General features: G+C 37.5%; 1 protein-coding gene across 4 annotated transcripts in view; it reads left to right on the top strand.

The window, feature by feature from the left end:
* Positions 1–17,837, top strand: part of LOC123681844 (putative polypeptide N-acetylgalactosaminyltransferase 9) — a 161,059-nt gene that overhangs the window by 74,186 nt on the left and 69,036 nt on the right. For 2 of the 4 annotated variants that reach the window (XM_045620158.1, XM_045620156.1), the window contains exon 1: positions 9,374–9,540. The exons of the other annotated variants lie outside the window; for them this stretch is intronic. The gene's annotated coding sequence lies outside the window, so the exon portion shown is untranslated. Of the gene's footprint in view, positions 1–9,373; positions 9,541–17,837 lie in introns of those variants that run through there. 4 annotated transcript variants of the gene reach the window in all.

The following is a 17,837-nucleotide window of genomic DNA, read 5'->3' as shown; positions in this document are numbered from 1 at the left end:
GCCCATTACAACATTTTACAGAAATATTGAATCCATACAAACACCATATTTCTGACGACCTGAACACGCAACGAGCTAAGGTGAAATATCCTCAAATCCTCCCCCCCTAACCTCTAAAAATTCCCCACAGTCGCCTTAACCCCAAAAACCCGAAGGAACGTCACTTATAAAAGATGATGTAAACATTACCCGTAATCTTCCGCCTTGGCCGACAAAAGCCTAGCAAAATCCACGTCGGCTTGGCTCCCCCCCCTCCTCCCCCTACCGGAATAACGGACGCCTTATTGAATAACTCCTCGGCCGACTGGGAGGAGAGAACGTCTCACTTTTTCCGATATCATCGTCACATAAATTCTCCCGTATAATAAAGTCCTCCCCGAAATAGAAATTTACGACTTTCTTTCGCTTCAAAACGGTCTTAATGGTCGCGCTGACGTGTTTCCTCCCGGCTTTTCCGGTCTTTGCATGCGCCTGATTTAGTGCCATCCGGTCCCGGGTGATCGCGGCGTTGCCGATTCGTGCGTCGAGGGAAATTTTCGAAATCTGGCAACGCCGCGATTTGAATCCGGTCGTTAAGTGATTCATATTTTTCACCAAAAATGTTACATGTTACAGTAAAAAGTAAAAATAATCCTTAGAACATTAATAAGAGGAACGGAAATCGTCTTGTAGTAGATGCATTTGTTTTGATGCCAACATTCGTCACTCCTTATCTGACAGGACACTATAGCAGTAGCGTAACATAATTTGATTCATTTCGAAATTATCAGTTCATGCTCAAAAGTAGTTCATAATGTGATTTATTCATAAAAATTCTTTCGTGTTTCAAAACGGTCAATGTTTTTCTAAGTTTAATGAATTTAGCTATTGTGAAGTTATGAAAAAAGTATTCCTGATGAAGCAATCAACAATCAAATCAGCATTCTCCACGCCTATGGCTCGCACACACAATCGGCTAGCTCGATTGTGATTGGTGACACTAAACTTCCATCTCTCTTGTATTCGGGATCGAGCACAAATGTTTACTTTCCGTTCCTTCTATCTATATTCTAAGATATAAACCATAAAAATTTTGACATTTTCCGCGGTGAGACTGTAATGGCTTCTCCAATGACTTCGACACTTGACCTAATTTTTCTAGTTGACCTTTCCTTCTTTCAGCGTGGTTTGTTCGCTCATTCATCTTCATTTAACTGTTAATAGATAAATCATCATAATAGAATAATCGCAATTACAATTATGGGCGCAACATATTATAATACGTGATGTATTAATAACTACGCAACTTCCGTTTGAGTGGTTTACGATTGCAATTAAATATCTACGATTGCTACTATCGGCGCAGTTGTTTATAGGGCTACCCCAGGGGTCTGTTTAATGACATAACTTTTTCTGATTCGTATGACTGATCTCCTAGATTTAAATAAAAATAAAATTATGAACTTTGAAAGCGAATGTATATACTTTAGGTGGATCATCCTAGTCAAGTTCAACGGTATATAACCTCGAGAATCTTATATTTTGATCAAATTCTATGCGTCAATACACAAGCAATGAAATTCATACCATTCTAGATGTTGGAGAGTCAAATTGTTGAAGCTAACTATTAATAGAATAATCAGGGTTTGTAAGTAGTTCTTAGTAAATTTATAAAGTAAGTAGTAAATAAATAAGTCTAGATCATAGTCGTAGCCTAGACCACAGAGCATCGTTTCATCAAATAGACACCAACATTCCTTTGAAGGTCCCACGAAAACCGATAGAGTTTCTACCTAATAAGCCGATAGGTAGCGCTTCCGTCGTTATGGCTGCAAATGTTCTTGAAATTAAATTTGCAACGAGGTGAGCGGCTTGAACAAAGGCAATCGTAGTTCCGTTTGAACTAACCGAAGCCTCAAGATGGGTGAGTAATACCTTTTGTCGTTCCCCGCCAGAGTGCTTTTGTTCCTGGTATCATTCGAGTTCACGTTTGACTTCCTAACGTTGGTATCTATCGCTAAGGGGACGTTGCGTTGAGGATCATTGAAATGCAGATGAAGAAACATTGTTCAATCAGTTAGAAAGGTTTGTATTGGAATAATTTTCGTGAATAAGTTGGCAACACTGATTAAATCTATGGTTACGCATAGAGTCGTTGATACGTTACATTCTATGACTCAAAGTGATCACAGATTCGTCTTTACCCATCAAAAAAGAAGATTGTGGCCCCAGCATCTCCGCCGTATTCCTCGCCGTACAACTCCGACTAGGAAACATCCTCGGAAACATCTCATTAGGCAAACGCCTACCTTCAAAGTTACGAATAACAAGAAGGAAGAAGTTGTTTTTGTTCTTTCCGTCCGATTCAGAACCCGCGGCTGCAACCAGTTTCGCATTGTTCGAGTTTTACCCCCAGCTAGGCGGTTACAATAATAGACCATAGAGAAAAGTTGTTATCCGGCGCATAGAAAATATATTCCGCCCATATCCATGGAGCGTCTGAAAGGCCTCTTCGCGCAGTCTATTGAACAATGGTCGGTATCATAATCTGCGAAGTTTATTGAGAGATAAGCACGGCGAATTTAATTTTGGCCATTGTAATCGGTCTCGGTTGAGAGTTGACGGATAACATGCGGCATGAACGCTTCTATGACTTAATGGTTCGAGCAGTGTTCCCAACCTAGAAGGCGGGGAGCATAGAAGACGAGTTTTATACCATGTTCTTGGAAGTTTGGAGATTGTTTACTTATTATTTACTTGTTTTACCTGGTTGGTGTGGAATTATGTAAAAAGTACCGAGAATTGGCAAGTCAATAATAATATGTAATTAGAACATAGGGTATATTTTTCATTTCTTTATTTTTTATGCATGAAAAAGGCGCAACATATGAAATAAAGGCAAGAGAGAAAAATATCTCAGTAACGTTCCATTTATTTTTCGAAATATTGAGAGCAATAAATAAAGCAGCATTTGCGAGCAAAAGTTATGCATATTAAAGCAATAGAAAAGTCCCCGGTTCACAAAATAATTTTGAATGACTGTAAAAGGAAGTTGATCGAGATAGCAGACATTGAGAAAATATCATCTGGACATGTACATCATATCATTCACGAATATTTCTACATGAGAAAGCTGTGTACAAAATGGGTGCCGTGCGAGCTCACAATCGATCAAAAACAATAACGTGTTAATGATTCTGAGCAGTGTTTGAAGCTGTTTAAGTGTAATAAACCTGAATTTTTGCGTCGTTATATGACAATGGATGAAACATGGCTCCATCATTTCACTCCAGAGTCCAATCGACAGTCAGCTGAGTGGGCTGCACACGATGAACCGAATCCAAAGCGAGGAAAAACACAACAGTCAGCTGGCAACGTTATGGCATCGGTAATCTGGGATGCGCAAGGTTTAACATTCATTGATTACCTCTAAAAGGGCCAGACCATCAACAGCGATTATTATATAGGATATTGGATCGTTTAGAGGATGAAATCGTTGAAAAACGGCCCCATTTGAAGAAAAAAAGATGCTGTTTCATCAAGACGAAGCGCCGTGCCACAAATCGATGGAAACAACGGCAAAATTGCATGAATTGGGCTTCAAAATTTCTGCATCCACCGTATTCGCCAGATCTGGCCCCCAGCGACTTTTTCCTATTCTCAGACCTCAAAAGAATGTTCGCTGGAAAGAAATTCAGCACCAATGAAGAAGTAATCTCCGAAACTGAGGCCTATTTTAAAGCGAAAGACAAATCGTACTAGAAAAATGGTATTGAAAAGTTGGGAGATCGCTATAAACGCTGTATCGCCCTCTATAGGCTATGTTGAATAATAAAATCGAATTTTGCCAAAAAAAAGTTTTTCAATTGGCCTGTTATCACAATGCTGGACCATAGACAATAATCATCTTCTAAAAATATAAAATACCCTCCAACCCAAAACGAACCTACATTTCGAAGCGATACAAACCTAGCCCAGATATCATCGCTTCCAGCACCCCTCCGGCCATAGAATCCGAGTTATGCCATACGTAATTCACGCTACGTTCCACCAGGCGACCCCTGGCGCCCTCTACTCCCACCACCCAAACCCCCCACCCCTCCAGAGCAGCATTCAATCACCGCGACAATCTGGGGGACAATCGACCTGTCGAATTCGCGAACGTCTACCATGTCTAGGTGATTAACGTCGGATTCGAACAAACACCGCAATCCGAGAGGTCGCTGGCAACCGTCAACAGAATCACGGTGTTCTATGTCTTGGCAAACATCGAAGATATTGGGCTCAGGGATGACGAGACACGATCCACGAGAATACATTGATTGGTCGGTTGCCCTCCTCCTCAAAACCCCCACCCACTCAAGATTAGGGGCATGGAAATTGGGGGGAGATTACGTGCAGCGATACCGGCAAGCATAGAGTCGGAATACGGGATCATCGAAATCTGATTTGAGATCGGGGGGATTCTTCTTCAAACGAGAATTGGGTATTTGTTTAGGAATATTGTTGAAACGATACGTTTTCAACTTACCATTCAACAAAATGTTGATCACCTTTTTCTAGTGCCTGTTCTAGTGAAGATTGGGAGAAGTGAGCCAAAGAAAGACATTCACCTCTCTCCAGTTTCGTATATTCTTCATACTGGGGTGATATCTCCCGACTGATTCTTGTTTTCTATGTAACGGGTGTTTTTTTAGAGGTATATAACTTTAAGTTGGCATTACTGTTCAAGATGGTGACCGATTCAACAGCTGTCGAGTGATTTATTCTGAGTTTGGTTTGGGAATTCATCATGAATAGACTCACTCCTGAACAACGGCTGCAAATAGTGCAATTTTATTTCGAAAATAATGGTTCTGTGCGGAATACGTATCGCGCACTACGTCCATTTTAGCGTTGGCGCACTTCTGGTTTAATGGCTACGTCAACAAACAAAACAGCCGCATTTGTAGTGAAGCTAATCCTCAAACACCGTTAAATCCAGAAAAACCAACTATTTGGTGCGCTTTATGGGCTGGTGGAATCATTGGTCCGTACTTCTTCAAAAACGATGATGACCAGAACGTTACAGTCAATGGTGATCGGTATAGAGCCATGATTACAAACTTTTTCATTCCTGAAACATGTCACACAGCTCATGCCACAATCGATTTATTGAAAGACACGTTTGGTGATTGCCTAATTTCACGTTTTGGACCTGTGAATTTGCCTCCAAGATCTTGTGATTTAACACCGCTAGACTACTTTCTGTGGGGCTATGTAAAGTCATTGGTCTATGCGGATAAGCCACAAACCCCTCGACCATTTGGAAGACAACATTCGCCGTGTTATTGCCGATATATGGCCACAAATGTTGGAAAAAGTCATCGAAAATTGGACGTCCAGATTGGACTACATCCGTCATATCATATTTTGCATCGAATTGGTTATACAAGCTATCCTACTAGGTGATGTTGTTACTTGGTGTAGCCATAACAAAGCGAATTTACTACGCACCTATTGTTTAATTTATAAAATATGCTACTCTACTCTTAGTCAGCCCAATTATCAACGTTTTATTGCTACAATATTGTTATCATGCAGTTTATTCTTTCTTAGAAACGCAATCTTATTTCTCCAGATTATTCGACAACAATACAACCTGACTTCTGGCTACCTCATTTCGATTTGTACAGTTGCATTGATCAATCTTCGATATGAATAGTTGTTCATTAAAATTCTACGTGTATTGTTTAATCCGGAAATTATCCAAATTTTCACTGTGATGCATCGAAACCATTTGAATCCTGTTCAAATCAAGAAAGCTCTTGGTATGATCCGAGCAGGTATGAGACAGTTAGATGTAGCCAAAGCTTTAAACACCAGTCAGAAAGTTATCTCACGTTTGAGGGAGCGTCATCAGGGTCCAACAAGACCAAATGGCACTATGATATGTAACAAGCTGAGAAGACAGCTAAATCAAGCCTATGGTTCGAGTGTGTCACGTAAAACCAATGCTAAGCGATCAATGAAAGACTCCAGAAGGGATCAATCTCTACCAAAAGAAAATCGAGAAGTAAGGTTTGTGTGGTTTCAGATTGCAATGTTGTTAATTGTTCGAATGGCTTATTATCTGATGGGTCTAGGAGTGGACTCAATCCCGATTCAAGAAGAGTTAATGTTTGGAGAATGTCTGGAAATGATGAAAAGTTGCAGGATGCACAAGAAGGTACAGTGGAGGAACTGTTTTAGACAATTCCGTAATTTTTTCCATTGATTTTAATCAACTAATTGTCACCAAATGTCAAAAATATGTTTATGTAAAAAGGATATTTCTGTTTTTCAATTTTACTGTATGCTGATTCCAAAAATATTATACGTTTTTATTCTATGTCTCATTTTGGTAATAAATATATCGAAATTTTTGTTGTTTTTAATTTTTGTGGAATTGAATGTATTATAATGGAGACTTTGATAAGTAATTTAGGCGTTGATAAAATGATCAACCGCTCATTTTAACACAATGTTTGGATTACAAAAGTCTTCGATCGATGAAATATACTTGTAATTCTTGATACTTTTGTATTCTAAATATTATAGATCTCTATTGAACATATCAGAAGCTCAAAACTTGTAGGAGTTAAAATAATCAGAAATGTTGTTTACTGCAGCATTCATATGAATATTCATTAACATGTATTTATTACAAATAAATTAGTCTTCAATTCAAATGCCACCTTCAAATCTATATCATTAGAATTAAGTGCATGCATTCGGAAATATCGGCATAATCAATAATTAAAATATGACGTCAAATATTTGACTTCAAAACGCCAGTTATTTATCTATTTATATAAATTATACATTTTACTATTAGTATTTGAACATCCTTATCTAAATTAACCCATGAAAATCCATTTCAATGAAATATAATATTCTCCAAACAAATATTTCAAAATGTTTCATCAGTTATTCAAAAAAATAATAAATAAAATAAATAACTAGCCTGTGGTGGGTCGTACATTTCCTCATTTATATTGATTAACGATTGATGAGAAACTTTCAGAATCCATCCTCCAGAGAAAATTGTTAATTCCTTTATTGCGAATCAAATTGAAGGTAAAAGAAAATATAAAGTGTGCTTTTTAGAGCTATAGAACTTTAAATTGCAATAAAACAATGATGGATTACTCGATTGACATGAATTTTATTTATCCGCAAGATAATCTTGTGTCATTACATTTTAAATATGATTTTTGGCATATTTCCGCCACGGGTCGCTCGGATGTAGTCCAATCTTGATATCAAGTCAAGCAATAAATATCTGAAATCAAGTCAAGTCAATCTCAAGTATGTAATTTTTCACGAACTTGATTTTCAAGTCAACAAGTTGGTTAAAATGTCAAGCTGGGGGTGGCTTGGATTGATGAATCTCTATGTAATAAAATACTCCCGCCAATCCAAAACATCCCAACTTAGACGAAGAAGACCCGGCAAATCTGCCACAACTGTCTCGATAAAAACATGAATAAAACAACAAAACTCGCTACAAATTCATCCCCCACCCCTGTCTAGCTCCCACCCTTTCCCGGAGAAAACATCCGATTCATTGAAATCCCGAAGGCGTTCGACAAACAATCCGGGAAGGGCGAAGGGACTCCGGATGGTATATGTCAGATCGCCGGTTGACGTACGACAGGGACCGGTCCCGTCAGCCCAGGAAAAGGGTTCCGCAATTCAATTGGGCCTTCTACTCGATTAGAGAAAGTGCCCGGGAGAGCTTTCCGGGATTTTTATGTATTTAGAAGACGAACTTAATGACTGCAGACCGTTCCCGTCGGACTTGGGCTCTCCCGACGTCCTTATCGGGATTCGGGACCGAATTCGGGGGATTTATGGAGGTGGAGATGATGCCCGAGGATTTGTTGGTCCTTCGACGTGGATTAGGGTTGAGGACGGAAGTTTTCCGGAGAAATGGGGATTTCGGGAGTGGTCTGACAACGTTGTATCGATTTTTTTTTTGTGGTCTGTGGTCGTGGAAATAGGTAACACTACTTTTGAGTGTTATATTTGGGGATTTCTGATAGAGATTATAAAGGGTGTTTTTCTTCAAGGTATATAACTTTAAGTTGGCATTACTGTTCGAGATGGCGACCGATTTAACAGCTGTCAAGTGATTTATTCTCAGTTTGGTTTGGCAATTCCTCATGAATAGACTCACGCCTGAACAACGCTTGCAAATAGTGCAATTTTATTTCGAAAATAATGGTTCTATGCGGAATACGCGCACTACGTCCATTAGCGATGAACCGCACTTCTGGTTGAATGGCTACGTCAACAAACAAAACTGCCGCATTTGGAGTGAAGCTAATCCTCAAGTATATGTCGAAACACCGTTACATCCAGAAAAACTGACTGTTTGGTGCGCTTTATGGGCTGGTGGAATCATTGGTCCGTACTTCTTCAAAAACGATGATGGCCAGAACGTTACAGTCAATGGTAATCGGTATAGAGCCATGATTACTAACTTTTTCATTCCGGAATTGAACAACCATGATATCCAGGAGCTGTAGTTCCAACAGGACGGTGCAACATGTCACACAGCTCGTGCCACAATCGATTTATTGAAAGACACGTTTGGTGACCGCCTAATTTCACGTTTTGGACCTGTGAATTGGCCTCCAAGATCTTGTGATTTAACACCGCTAGACTACTTTCTGTGGGGCTATGTAAAGTCATTGGTCTATGCGGATAAGCCACAAACCATTGACCATTTGGAAGACAACATTCGCCGTGTTATTGTCGATATACGGCCACAAATGTTGGAAAAAGTCATCGAAAATTGGACGTCCAGATTGGACTACATCCGAGCCAGCCGTGGCGGTCATATGCCAGAAATCATATTTAAAATGTAATGCCACAAGATTATCTTGCGGATAAATAAAATTCATGTCAATCGAATAATCCATCGTTTTTTTATTACAATTCATTGCAGTTCTATAGCTCTAAAAAAAACACCCTTTATGTGTTCTCGGAATATCATCGAATGCATCAAATAAAAAAAAATTAGTACGAACTATCAAATATGTTGAAATTGTCATTTCTGTAACATCTCCACCTCAAGATCCCCCAAATTCCTCCACCCTGCGCGTGAACACCGTCACCGGCTAATCTCCTCAATTTCCCCCACAGATGACATTTCGCCGGCAAAGGTCGTCATAGAAAACCGTGAGGTGAAAAGTGAAAGGACCCATCGTTTTAACGCGCGTCAAATTTCGGCGTTACCGACCTTGCCCATCTCCGGGACGGTTCAACTATGAACTTTTAACGGTTAATTAAGTCCCAGCCACCACGCCGCCTCACCTACCTAGTGAGGACGTGGTGCACCCGAGGCGATGTGCGCCACAGACGCCCGACGAAGAAGACCGTTGTGTTGTCAGTTGCCGTGGACACGCGGAGACATAGACATCGTGAGCGCGAGTCAGTTCCGTCGCGCGTTCTGTGGTTCTGTGAGGTGTCATCAGAGAGGTTCTGTGACTCTTTGGATTCTGTGGACGCTATCGCGATGGATTTCTGTGGAAGGTAGGCGAGTTCCCGCGAGGTCGATGACCTTTGGCGCGTCTCTGTGGTCCGTTTGACAGGTTGGATTCATAGAGGAGGCTGTGTTCTTTGTTTTTGTGCGGTTTGGCCTTGATTGAATGTGTTTATTGTTATTCGTTATACATTTTTGGGCGAAGTTTGAATCGTCTTGAATATTGCCAAATCTTTCAGCTAAAACTATATAATATATATGAATTGTGAATTGTTTAGCTTTGAGAAACCGAGCAAAATTTATTGAAATTACTCGTGACAAATCCATTATTTTATAGGTACTCCAGAGGATATCTTTCTAGATGGAAACAAACATAATGAAATTTCTTCTCATTTGGTTATTAACCATAATTATTGCAGTTTGACTAAGATTAATGAGTTATCGTTAAATATGACATCAAAATCTTCTTTGGGTATAACAGGACTATAAATATTTATGTATTGAACTCTACTGAATAACTGGAGTTGGTCGAAAGTGATTCTTCAAATAATTCACCATATTTTATTATATCTCTCCACATTTTCCTTTGAAAATTATTCAAAAATTATTATTCAAAAATATCATACGAATGACAATTTCCATTATGAAAAATTCAGTTTCCGACAAGTTTTTGAGATACAATACAAAGTTTTGGTTTTTATAATTGGTGAGATTTTTTTCAGCATGACATTCTGATAATTTTTCGTTCATTAAGGATTAAGAAGTTATAACGGTTTTATTAAAATGAAAATTGTAACTTCTGTTGATATTTTTCAAAAATAAAAAGAAATATCGATGTCTGGTATTCAGTTTCTTTTCGAAAAAAAAGGTCGACAAAGTGGCATCTTCTTTTTTCTCACTGCTTGAAGAACTGTGAGATTGATATTATTTTTCCAAAATGATTGCAAATGTGTGAAATAAAAAATAACACATCGTTATTTCCATTTAATCAAGATTATCGTAAAATTGAAAGCAAAAAAAAAGAATTCTCTAAATTCACAGTATCCCTTCTCTATGCTCAACTCGATATTTGTATATATTTCATACTTGAAATAATTCAAACAAAACAACGATAACACACTTACAATATCTCATAAATATGAAGCAACATTTATCAAATCAGCTTTGTCGCGAGTATAGAACCTTATCTGAAATTCCAATTTCAGGAATTTCTAAGAACACATCGATAACCAACCAAATTCATCATTTCGTTTTCGCTTTTACGATACCCGAGAATCCGGACGTCCATAGAAAGTACACACATAAATAAATAAATTAATCATTTCGTCCAATAACATTAACATTTGTTGGTTATCGATGTTTCACACTTCTACAAGGTATTCAATTAGAGATAATTATCTAGCGAATTTCACCTGGCTGTTATAATGTATTAATTGCAATATAAATAACTTTCGAAGATGATAAACCCAACAGGCAACTAGATACTCCCAACCATCTGTTTATTGTACCATTGTGAAGAGAGGAATTCCTGATTGTTTGTTTGAATTAACCGGAAGAGAAGGATATTCCGGTATGGGAACCTTTAGATTTCGTTGGTAATTATAGAATCTGGATGTGGGAAATTGTTACAATTGACTATTCATTTCTATTTGTCGAAGGTATAAGCTTACAATTATGGTTTTTATGCGCTTTGTCAAGGGTTTAGTGCGTTTTCATCAAAACCCACTGCTTTTTTTTTAATTAAACCAAAGAAGGATGCAGAACTTTAGGTCCAAATGAAGACTTAGCGACTTGGAATTCTGTTTGAAGTTTAAATGAGCCAATTAGCTTTGTTAATGGGTCGAATCCGACTAATGGTTTCAGAGTTAAAACCATTTGAAATATTGTTTCCCTAATAACTTGAAAATTGTCTATTCTATTAGAATGAAAGCAAGTAGTTCTACAATAACCTCAGAGTAATAAACTTAGATACAGGGAGCATTTTCAGTAGGTACATTTAGTTCCTAAGGTGAACTATCAAATTTGACAAGAAGCGCGCGGAAATGAAAACATATCAATGATACTATATTTCACTCAATTTGCGAGTTTTTCCATGAAGAACGCACTTCTTATGTCCCATGGTGAATCAACGTTTCATATTAACTAAAAATATATTGAATTAAATACCTAAATATATCAGAAATTCGGAAAACAAACTTCGATCGCGCAAAAGACGTGAAACAACCATAACACTAAGAGAGCAAAAGTTGCCAAACCTTGGATTTCAACAGGTAGATACAGAAAATAATGAATATTCTGCTTATTATAAATTCGACAATTAGAAAAAATATCGTATTCCAAATATTAAAATTTGCATATTTAATCGTAATCACTCAAATAAATATATTTCATTCAATATCATATACATTCATAACGATATAGTAAAATTGTGGATTTGAAAATATATCACAATCCGACGACGTAATCTAACCATGTTGGGGATATGTAAAAATTGCGTATACTTTCTTTATCTACTTTATTACTCTATGAAGATAACGAAACGAAGGTTCAGGTGAATTTTGGTGATATTTTAACTAATAAATAAAAAAATTAATGAAAAAAATCACAAGTGCGTCAGCACAACTCTGAAACTTTCAATTCAGCCTTCGTTCGTATAATTAAACATTTTTACCTCTGATTTACCAACATCCTGTGATAAATAAAAGCTAATTTCCAAACCACGACTGAAATACGAAAAAAAAATGATCAAGTACTTCACTTTATTTTATTTAAGACCCCGGTTATCCAAAGAAACATCTCCACACGAAAGGAAGAATTGTGCAAACGTATCAAACAACCTTGACATTTCCTACTAGACCGAGCAAAAATAAAAAAAACCGACTGATTTTTTTTTCAGTCCAAGTTTCTTCAATTGTATGTCAAGTAGTTAACGTACTCGAAAGTGATCTAACCAAACAAGTGTTGACATTTTATCCACTGTGCACACTAACTTCAGACACGTCATCTCTTATGTTAATCATGCATGGGAAAATGTTGTTTCCCTTGAAGACTAACAGAGGAATCTTCAATGCCGTTTTTCCAACACGAAGATCGCCTGATGCCTCTGTGTAGATAATCAATTACGAGATTGCATAAGTCAAAACCGACGTCTAGATTCGATAGAAATCGAACAATCAACCTTGGACGGTCTTCAATGAGGACTCATTAATGCAGATTGAGGAGTTTTCGCAATCAGATAAAGATTATTCGATTTGGATGAAGAAGCTCCAGTGACACGCGAGGTTTGTGGCTCTATCTCGCTCTTTCTTCTGTTGGGTACGTTTCTTTTAATTCGTAGATATGAAAGTTTCTTAATATTGAGAAACCTCCAGGCTTTGTTTGATTTCATAATTTTCCATCCAGGATCTAAGATACATGAGGCATCTTATAGATTTGTCGCCTGACCTATTGCGGGTTTTTGTAACTGTAAGAGCAGCTCTAGAAAATTGTCTTCCAACAGGAGCTGAAGATGCTGGCGTTGATAAAAAAACCTTGGCAATTTTGGCCTAGTTTGGAAAGATATTTCTGAAACTACCAAAATCTACCAATAGGTTTCATAGAAATGTGAGAAAACTAGTAATAGAGTCACACTGACGAATGATTCAGTCTCTCGGCGCTCGAGGAATCCCCTTATTCAGTCTAAGCGCTCACGAGATTGCAGGAATATATGCCGTGCGACGCGTGCATATCAAGCTCAAGTAATATCAAGTAGCTTGATGTCAGGTCAAGCAATAAATATCTAAAATCAAATCAAAGATAATCAAAATATTGAGTAGCCACCAAGGTATGCGGATTTAACATCGCTAGATTTTTTCCATTGGTCAAATTTAAAGAAAAACATTCATCATTTTTAAAAAATCTAAACGGTGTCAAATCCAAGATAGGCACTATATTGATTTCCGAAAAAAATGATTGAGATTTTCACGGCATTATATAGTTATTTATAATACAAGTGCAGAAGGCATTGATATTCTTCCACGAGTTCGAAATTCAAAAACGAGCCACGAAGTGGCGAGTTTTTGAATGAACGAGTGGTAGAATGAGCCTTCTGTACGAGTATTATACATTATTTTCTCTAATTCATTGCATTTTCATATGAAATTAATGAAATATTTCCATAAATATAATTTAGTGATTTTTGCATTGAAAAATGTTGGTTGGCAGAACTGATTTCTTTAAGGCAAATTGATGAATTGACAGATAAAGCCGTGGCGGAAAGTTCGGAGTACCAACATAGAATAATAAAATATAACCATGAAAACTGTGCGTTTCTGATATATTCTCGCACGATTTTGTTCTACAAGATGTGGAAGAATGAACGGAATAACCACAGAATTAGAGAAAGATATTTCTGAAACTACCAAAATCTACCAATAGATTTCATAGAAATGTTAGAAAATTACTAATAAAGTCACACTGGCAAATGCTTCAGTCTCTCAGCGCTCGAGGAATCCCCTAATCTAGTAAAAGCGCTCGAGATTGCAGAAATATATGCCGTGCGACGCGTGCATATCGAGCTCAAGTAATATCAAGTAGCTTGATATACAGTCAAGCAATAAATATCTAAAATAAAATCAAAGATAATCAAAATATTCAGTAGCCACCAAGGTATGCGGATTTAACATCGCTAGATTTTTTCCATTGGTCAAATTTGAAGAATAAAATTTTTCAATTTTAAAAAATCTAAACGGTGTTAAATCCAAGATAGGCACTGTGTTGATTTCCGAAGAAAATGATTGAGATTTTCACGGTATTATAAAAATATATCTTCTCATTATTTTCTGTCCAGTACGTATCAAAATATCGTTCAAGATTAATCGCAGCAGTCGTGTGTGGATTCGCGCTCTAGTCAAACACAATATTTATCAACGAAAACAGCGCGAACAATGGCGCTTCCAGCAATATTTGAACATTTTCCTATTACGAAATCCGACAATAAACAAATGGGATTGCGTTTTCGCCGACCACACATAAAATGAACACATCTAATCATATTTGACAGTGGCTTGGTCGTTTGAAATCGGCGGCCGATAAACGCTGGGCGTTGTTGACAATTTTTCGGCAAATATTTGGGCAGCAGGTGCGACAACCCGACCGCATTGATTTGTTGTGCGTTCGATTGTGGCTGCACTGGCCATCGTTCGAATGGAAAAACGTTTTTCCGGATTGTTTTTCCGAGAGCGACCGAAAAAATTTTTGGTACCGCTGAGATTCTGATATTGATGCTTTTTCAATTTTTATATTTAGTTGAATAGTTATTTATAATACAAGTGCAGAAGGCATTGATATTCTTCCACGAGTTCAAAATTCAAAAACGAGCCACGAAGTGGCGAGTTTTGGAATGAACGAGTGGTAGAATGAGCCTTCTGTACGAGTATTATACATTATTTTCTCTAATTCATTGCATTTTACTTGAAATTAATGAAATATTTCCATAAATTTATTTTAGTGATTTTTGCATTGAAAAATGTTGGTTGGCAGAACTGATTTCTTTAAGGCAAATTGATGAATTGACAGATAAAGCCGTGGCGGAAAGTTCGGAGTACCAACATAGAATATTAAAATATAACCATGAAAACTGTGCGTTTCTGATATATTCTCGCACGATTTTGTTCTACAAGATGTGGAAGAATGAACGGAATAACCACAGAATTAGAGAAAAACGTTTTTCAGGTTTGTTTTTCGAAAGGCGACCGGAAAAATTTTTGGTACCGCTGAGATTCTGATGTTGGGGCGTTTTCAGTTTTTCATAATGTGTTGATGGAAATCTTTGAATCGTCTTATAACAGGCCAATTGAAAAGTCCCCGGTCTACCATAGTAAACCACATTTTTTTGGCAAAATTCGATTTTATTCTTCAACATAGTTGCCTTCGAGGGCGATACAGCGATTATAGCGATCTTCTTACTTTTCTATACCATTTTTCTGGTACGATTTGTCTTTCGCTTTAAAATAGGCCTCAGTTTCGGCGCTAAATTTCTTTCCAGCGAGCATTCTTTTGAGGTCTGAGAACAGGAAAAAGTCGCTGGGGACCAGATCTGGCGAATACTGTGGATGCAGAAGCAATTCGAAGCCCAATTCATGCAATTTTGCCATTGTTTCCATTGATTTCTGACACGGCGCATATTTTTGATGAAACAGCACCCATTTTTTTTTCAAGTGGGGCCGTTTTTTAACGATTTCATCCTTTAAAAACTATCCAATAATGCTATATAATAATCGCTGTTGATGGTCTGGCCCTTTTGGAGGTAATCAATGAATATTATACCTTGCGCATCCCAGAATACTGATGTCATAACCCTGCCAGCTGACTGTTGTGTTTTTCCTAGATTTGGATTCGGTTCATCGTGTGCAGTCCACTCTACTGACTGTCGATTGGAAATGATGGAGCCATGCGTCATCCATTGTCACATATCGACGCAAAAATTCAGGTTTATTGCACTTAAACAGCTTCAAACACTGCTCAGAATCATCAAGACGTTGTTGCTTGTGATCGATTGTGAGCTCGCGCGGCACCCATTTTTTCTATGTACAACTATTCGTGAATGATATGATGTACACGATCAGATGATATCTTTACAAATTCTGCTATCTCGAACAACTTCACTTTACGGTCATTCAAAATCATTTTGTGGACTTTTTTGATGGTGACAGCCACCACGTTAAAACTTAGCATACCAATCAATGATGGTTGATTTTCCTGGTGCAGACCCCGGATACTCTTCATCAAGCCATGATTTTGCTTCAACTGTATATTTTCCCTTCAAAAAGCAATATTTTGTCGACACACGATATTGTTTTTCCATCTTTTTTCAAATAACAAAAGTAGCTACACTCACAACGCAATATCTCACAAACTAATGGTCGGACTGCTGTCAAATTTTTACACGAACCTAACGTTTGAAGTTTTGTACTAACTAAAAATCATATGGATTTAATACTAGCACCGCCATCTGTGCTTTAGACCGGAGACTTTTCAATTGGCCTAATAGATCTATTACTACACAGTCAATATCCATCTTTCGATTACCTATTAACGACCAATTCATTCAATAATAATGCATAATCGTCATTAACAACTGATCAACAAAGAACTTAATATTCGATGTTTATTTCTTTTCTTTCAAGGAATGTTTGTCAATAAAGGAATTCCTTGTCCGAATATTTAGATAGGAATTAATAAACTCGAATTGTATCCGCCTACATTAATTCCAGCTAAACGAAATTGGCGACCGCTGACCTATAATCTAAGCTAAAATCGTGCGCTCGACCAGACCAGAGAAGCCAGTGACAGTACAGAAATTCTTTGTCTCAACCCTCCATTCATCTGCATTTAAAGGCGAGCGAACGTTTCTTTTGTACATTCTAATTACCGGGACATCGTTTTTGTTCCTTCGTGACAGGCTAAAACCCGGATGAATTATTGGAAAATTTAATTATCGCCCATTCAGGGCGTTGAACGAACTTTTATAATCCGGTACAGTTTGGCGATACAAGGGAAAAGTGCTGCAGCGATGTTTCAACTCTAATTCGCAGAATCAGCCAACTAAGAGCGAGTTAGGGAATACTTTTTTCTCTAATTCTGTGGTTATTCCGTTCATTCTTCCACATCTTGTAGAACAAAATCGTGCGAGAATATATCAGAAACGCACAGTTTTCATGGTTATATTTTATTATTCTATGTTGGTACTCCGAACTTTCCGCCACGGCTTTATCTGTCAATTCATCAATTTGCCTTAAAGAAATCAGTTCTGTCAACCAACATTTTTCAAAGCAAAAATCACTAAATTATATTTATGGAAATATTTCATTAATTTCAATGAAAATGCAATGAATTAGAGAAAATAATGTATAATACTCGTACAGAAGGCTCATTCTACCACTCGTTCATTCCAAAACTCGACACTTCGTGGCTCGTTTTTGAATTTTGAACTCGTGGAAGAATATCAATACCTTCTGCACTTGTATTATAAATAACTATTATGGGATTACCTTCTACGTAGAGTTCTAGGAGATTATTCGCTGCATAGAGTTAGAAAACACTCATATATGAGATTATTCTCTTAGTAAAGTTACAGAACACTTCTCTATGAGATTTCTCTCTACATACACTCTTCCAGAAGTTTATTCTCTAAGTAGAGTGAGAGAACATTCACATATTAGATAATTCTCTTCGTAGAGTTACAGATACACCTACTGAGCTAAGAGATCGATAAGGAACAGGCCTAAGGCCTCATAAGAAGAAGAAGAAATGTTACAGACCACTCTTCTATATGATTAGTTCAACTTTTTGTAAACGTAAAGGAAAA

This window comes from Harmonia axyridis, chromosome 6, assembly GCF_914767665.1.
Source record: "Harmonia axyridis chromosome 6, icHarAxyr1.1, whole genome shotgun sequence".
Classification (NCBI taxonomy): domain Eukaryota; kingdom Metazoa; phylum Arthropoda; class Insecta; order Coleoptera; family Coccinellidae; genus Harmonia; species Harmonia axyridis.
Note: the sequence above shows the minus strand (reverse complement) of the source record. Positions and strands in the feature narration are given on the sequence as shown.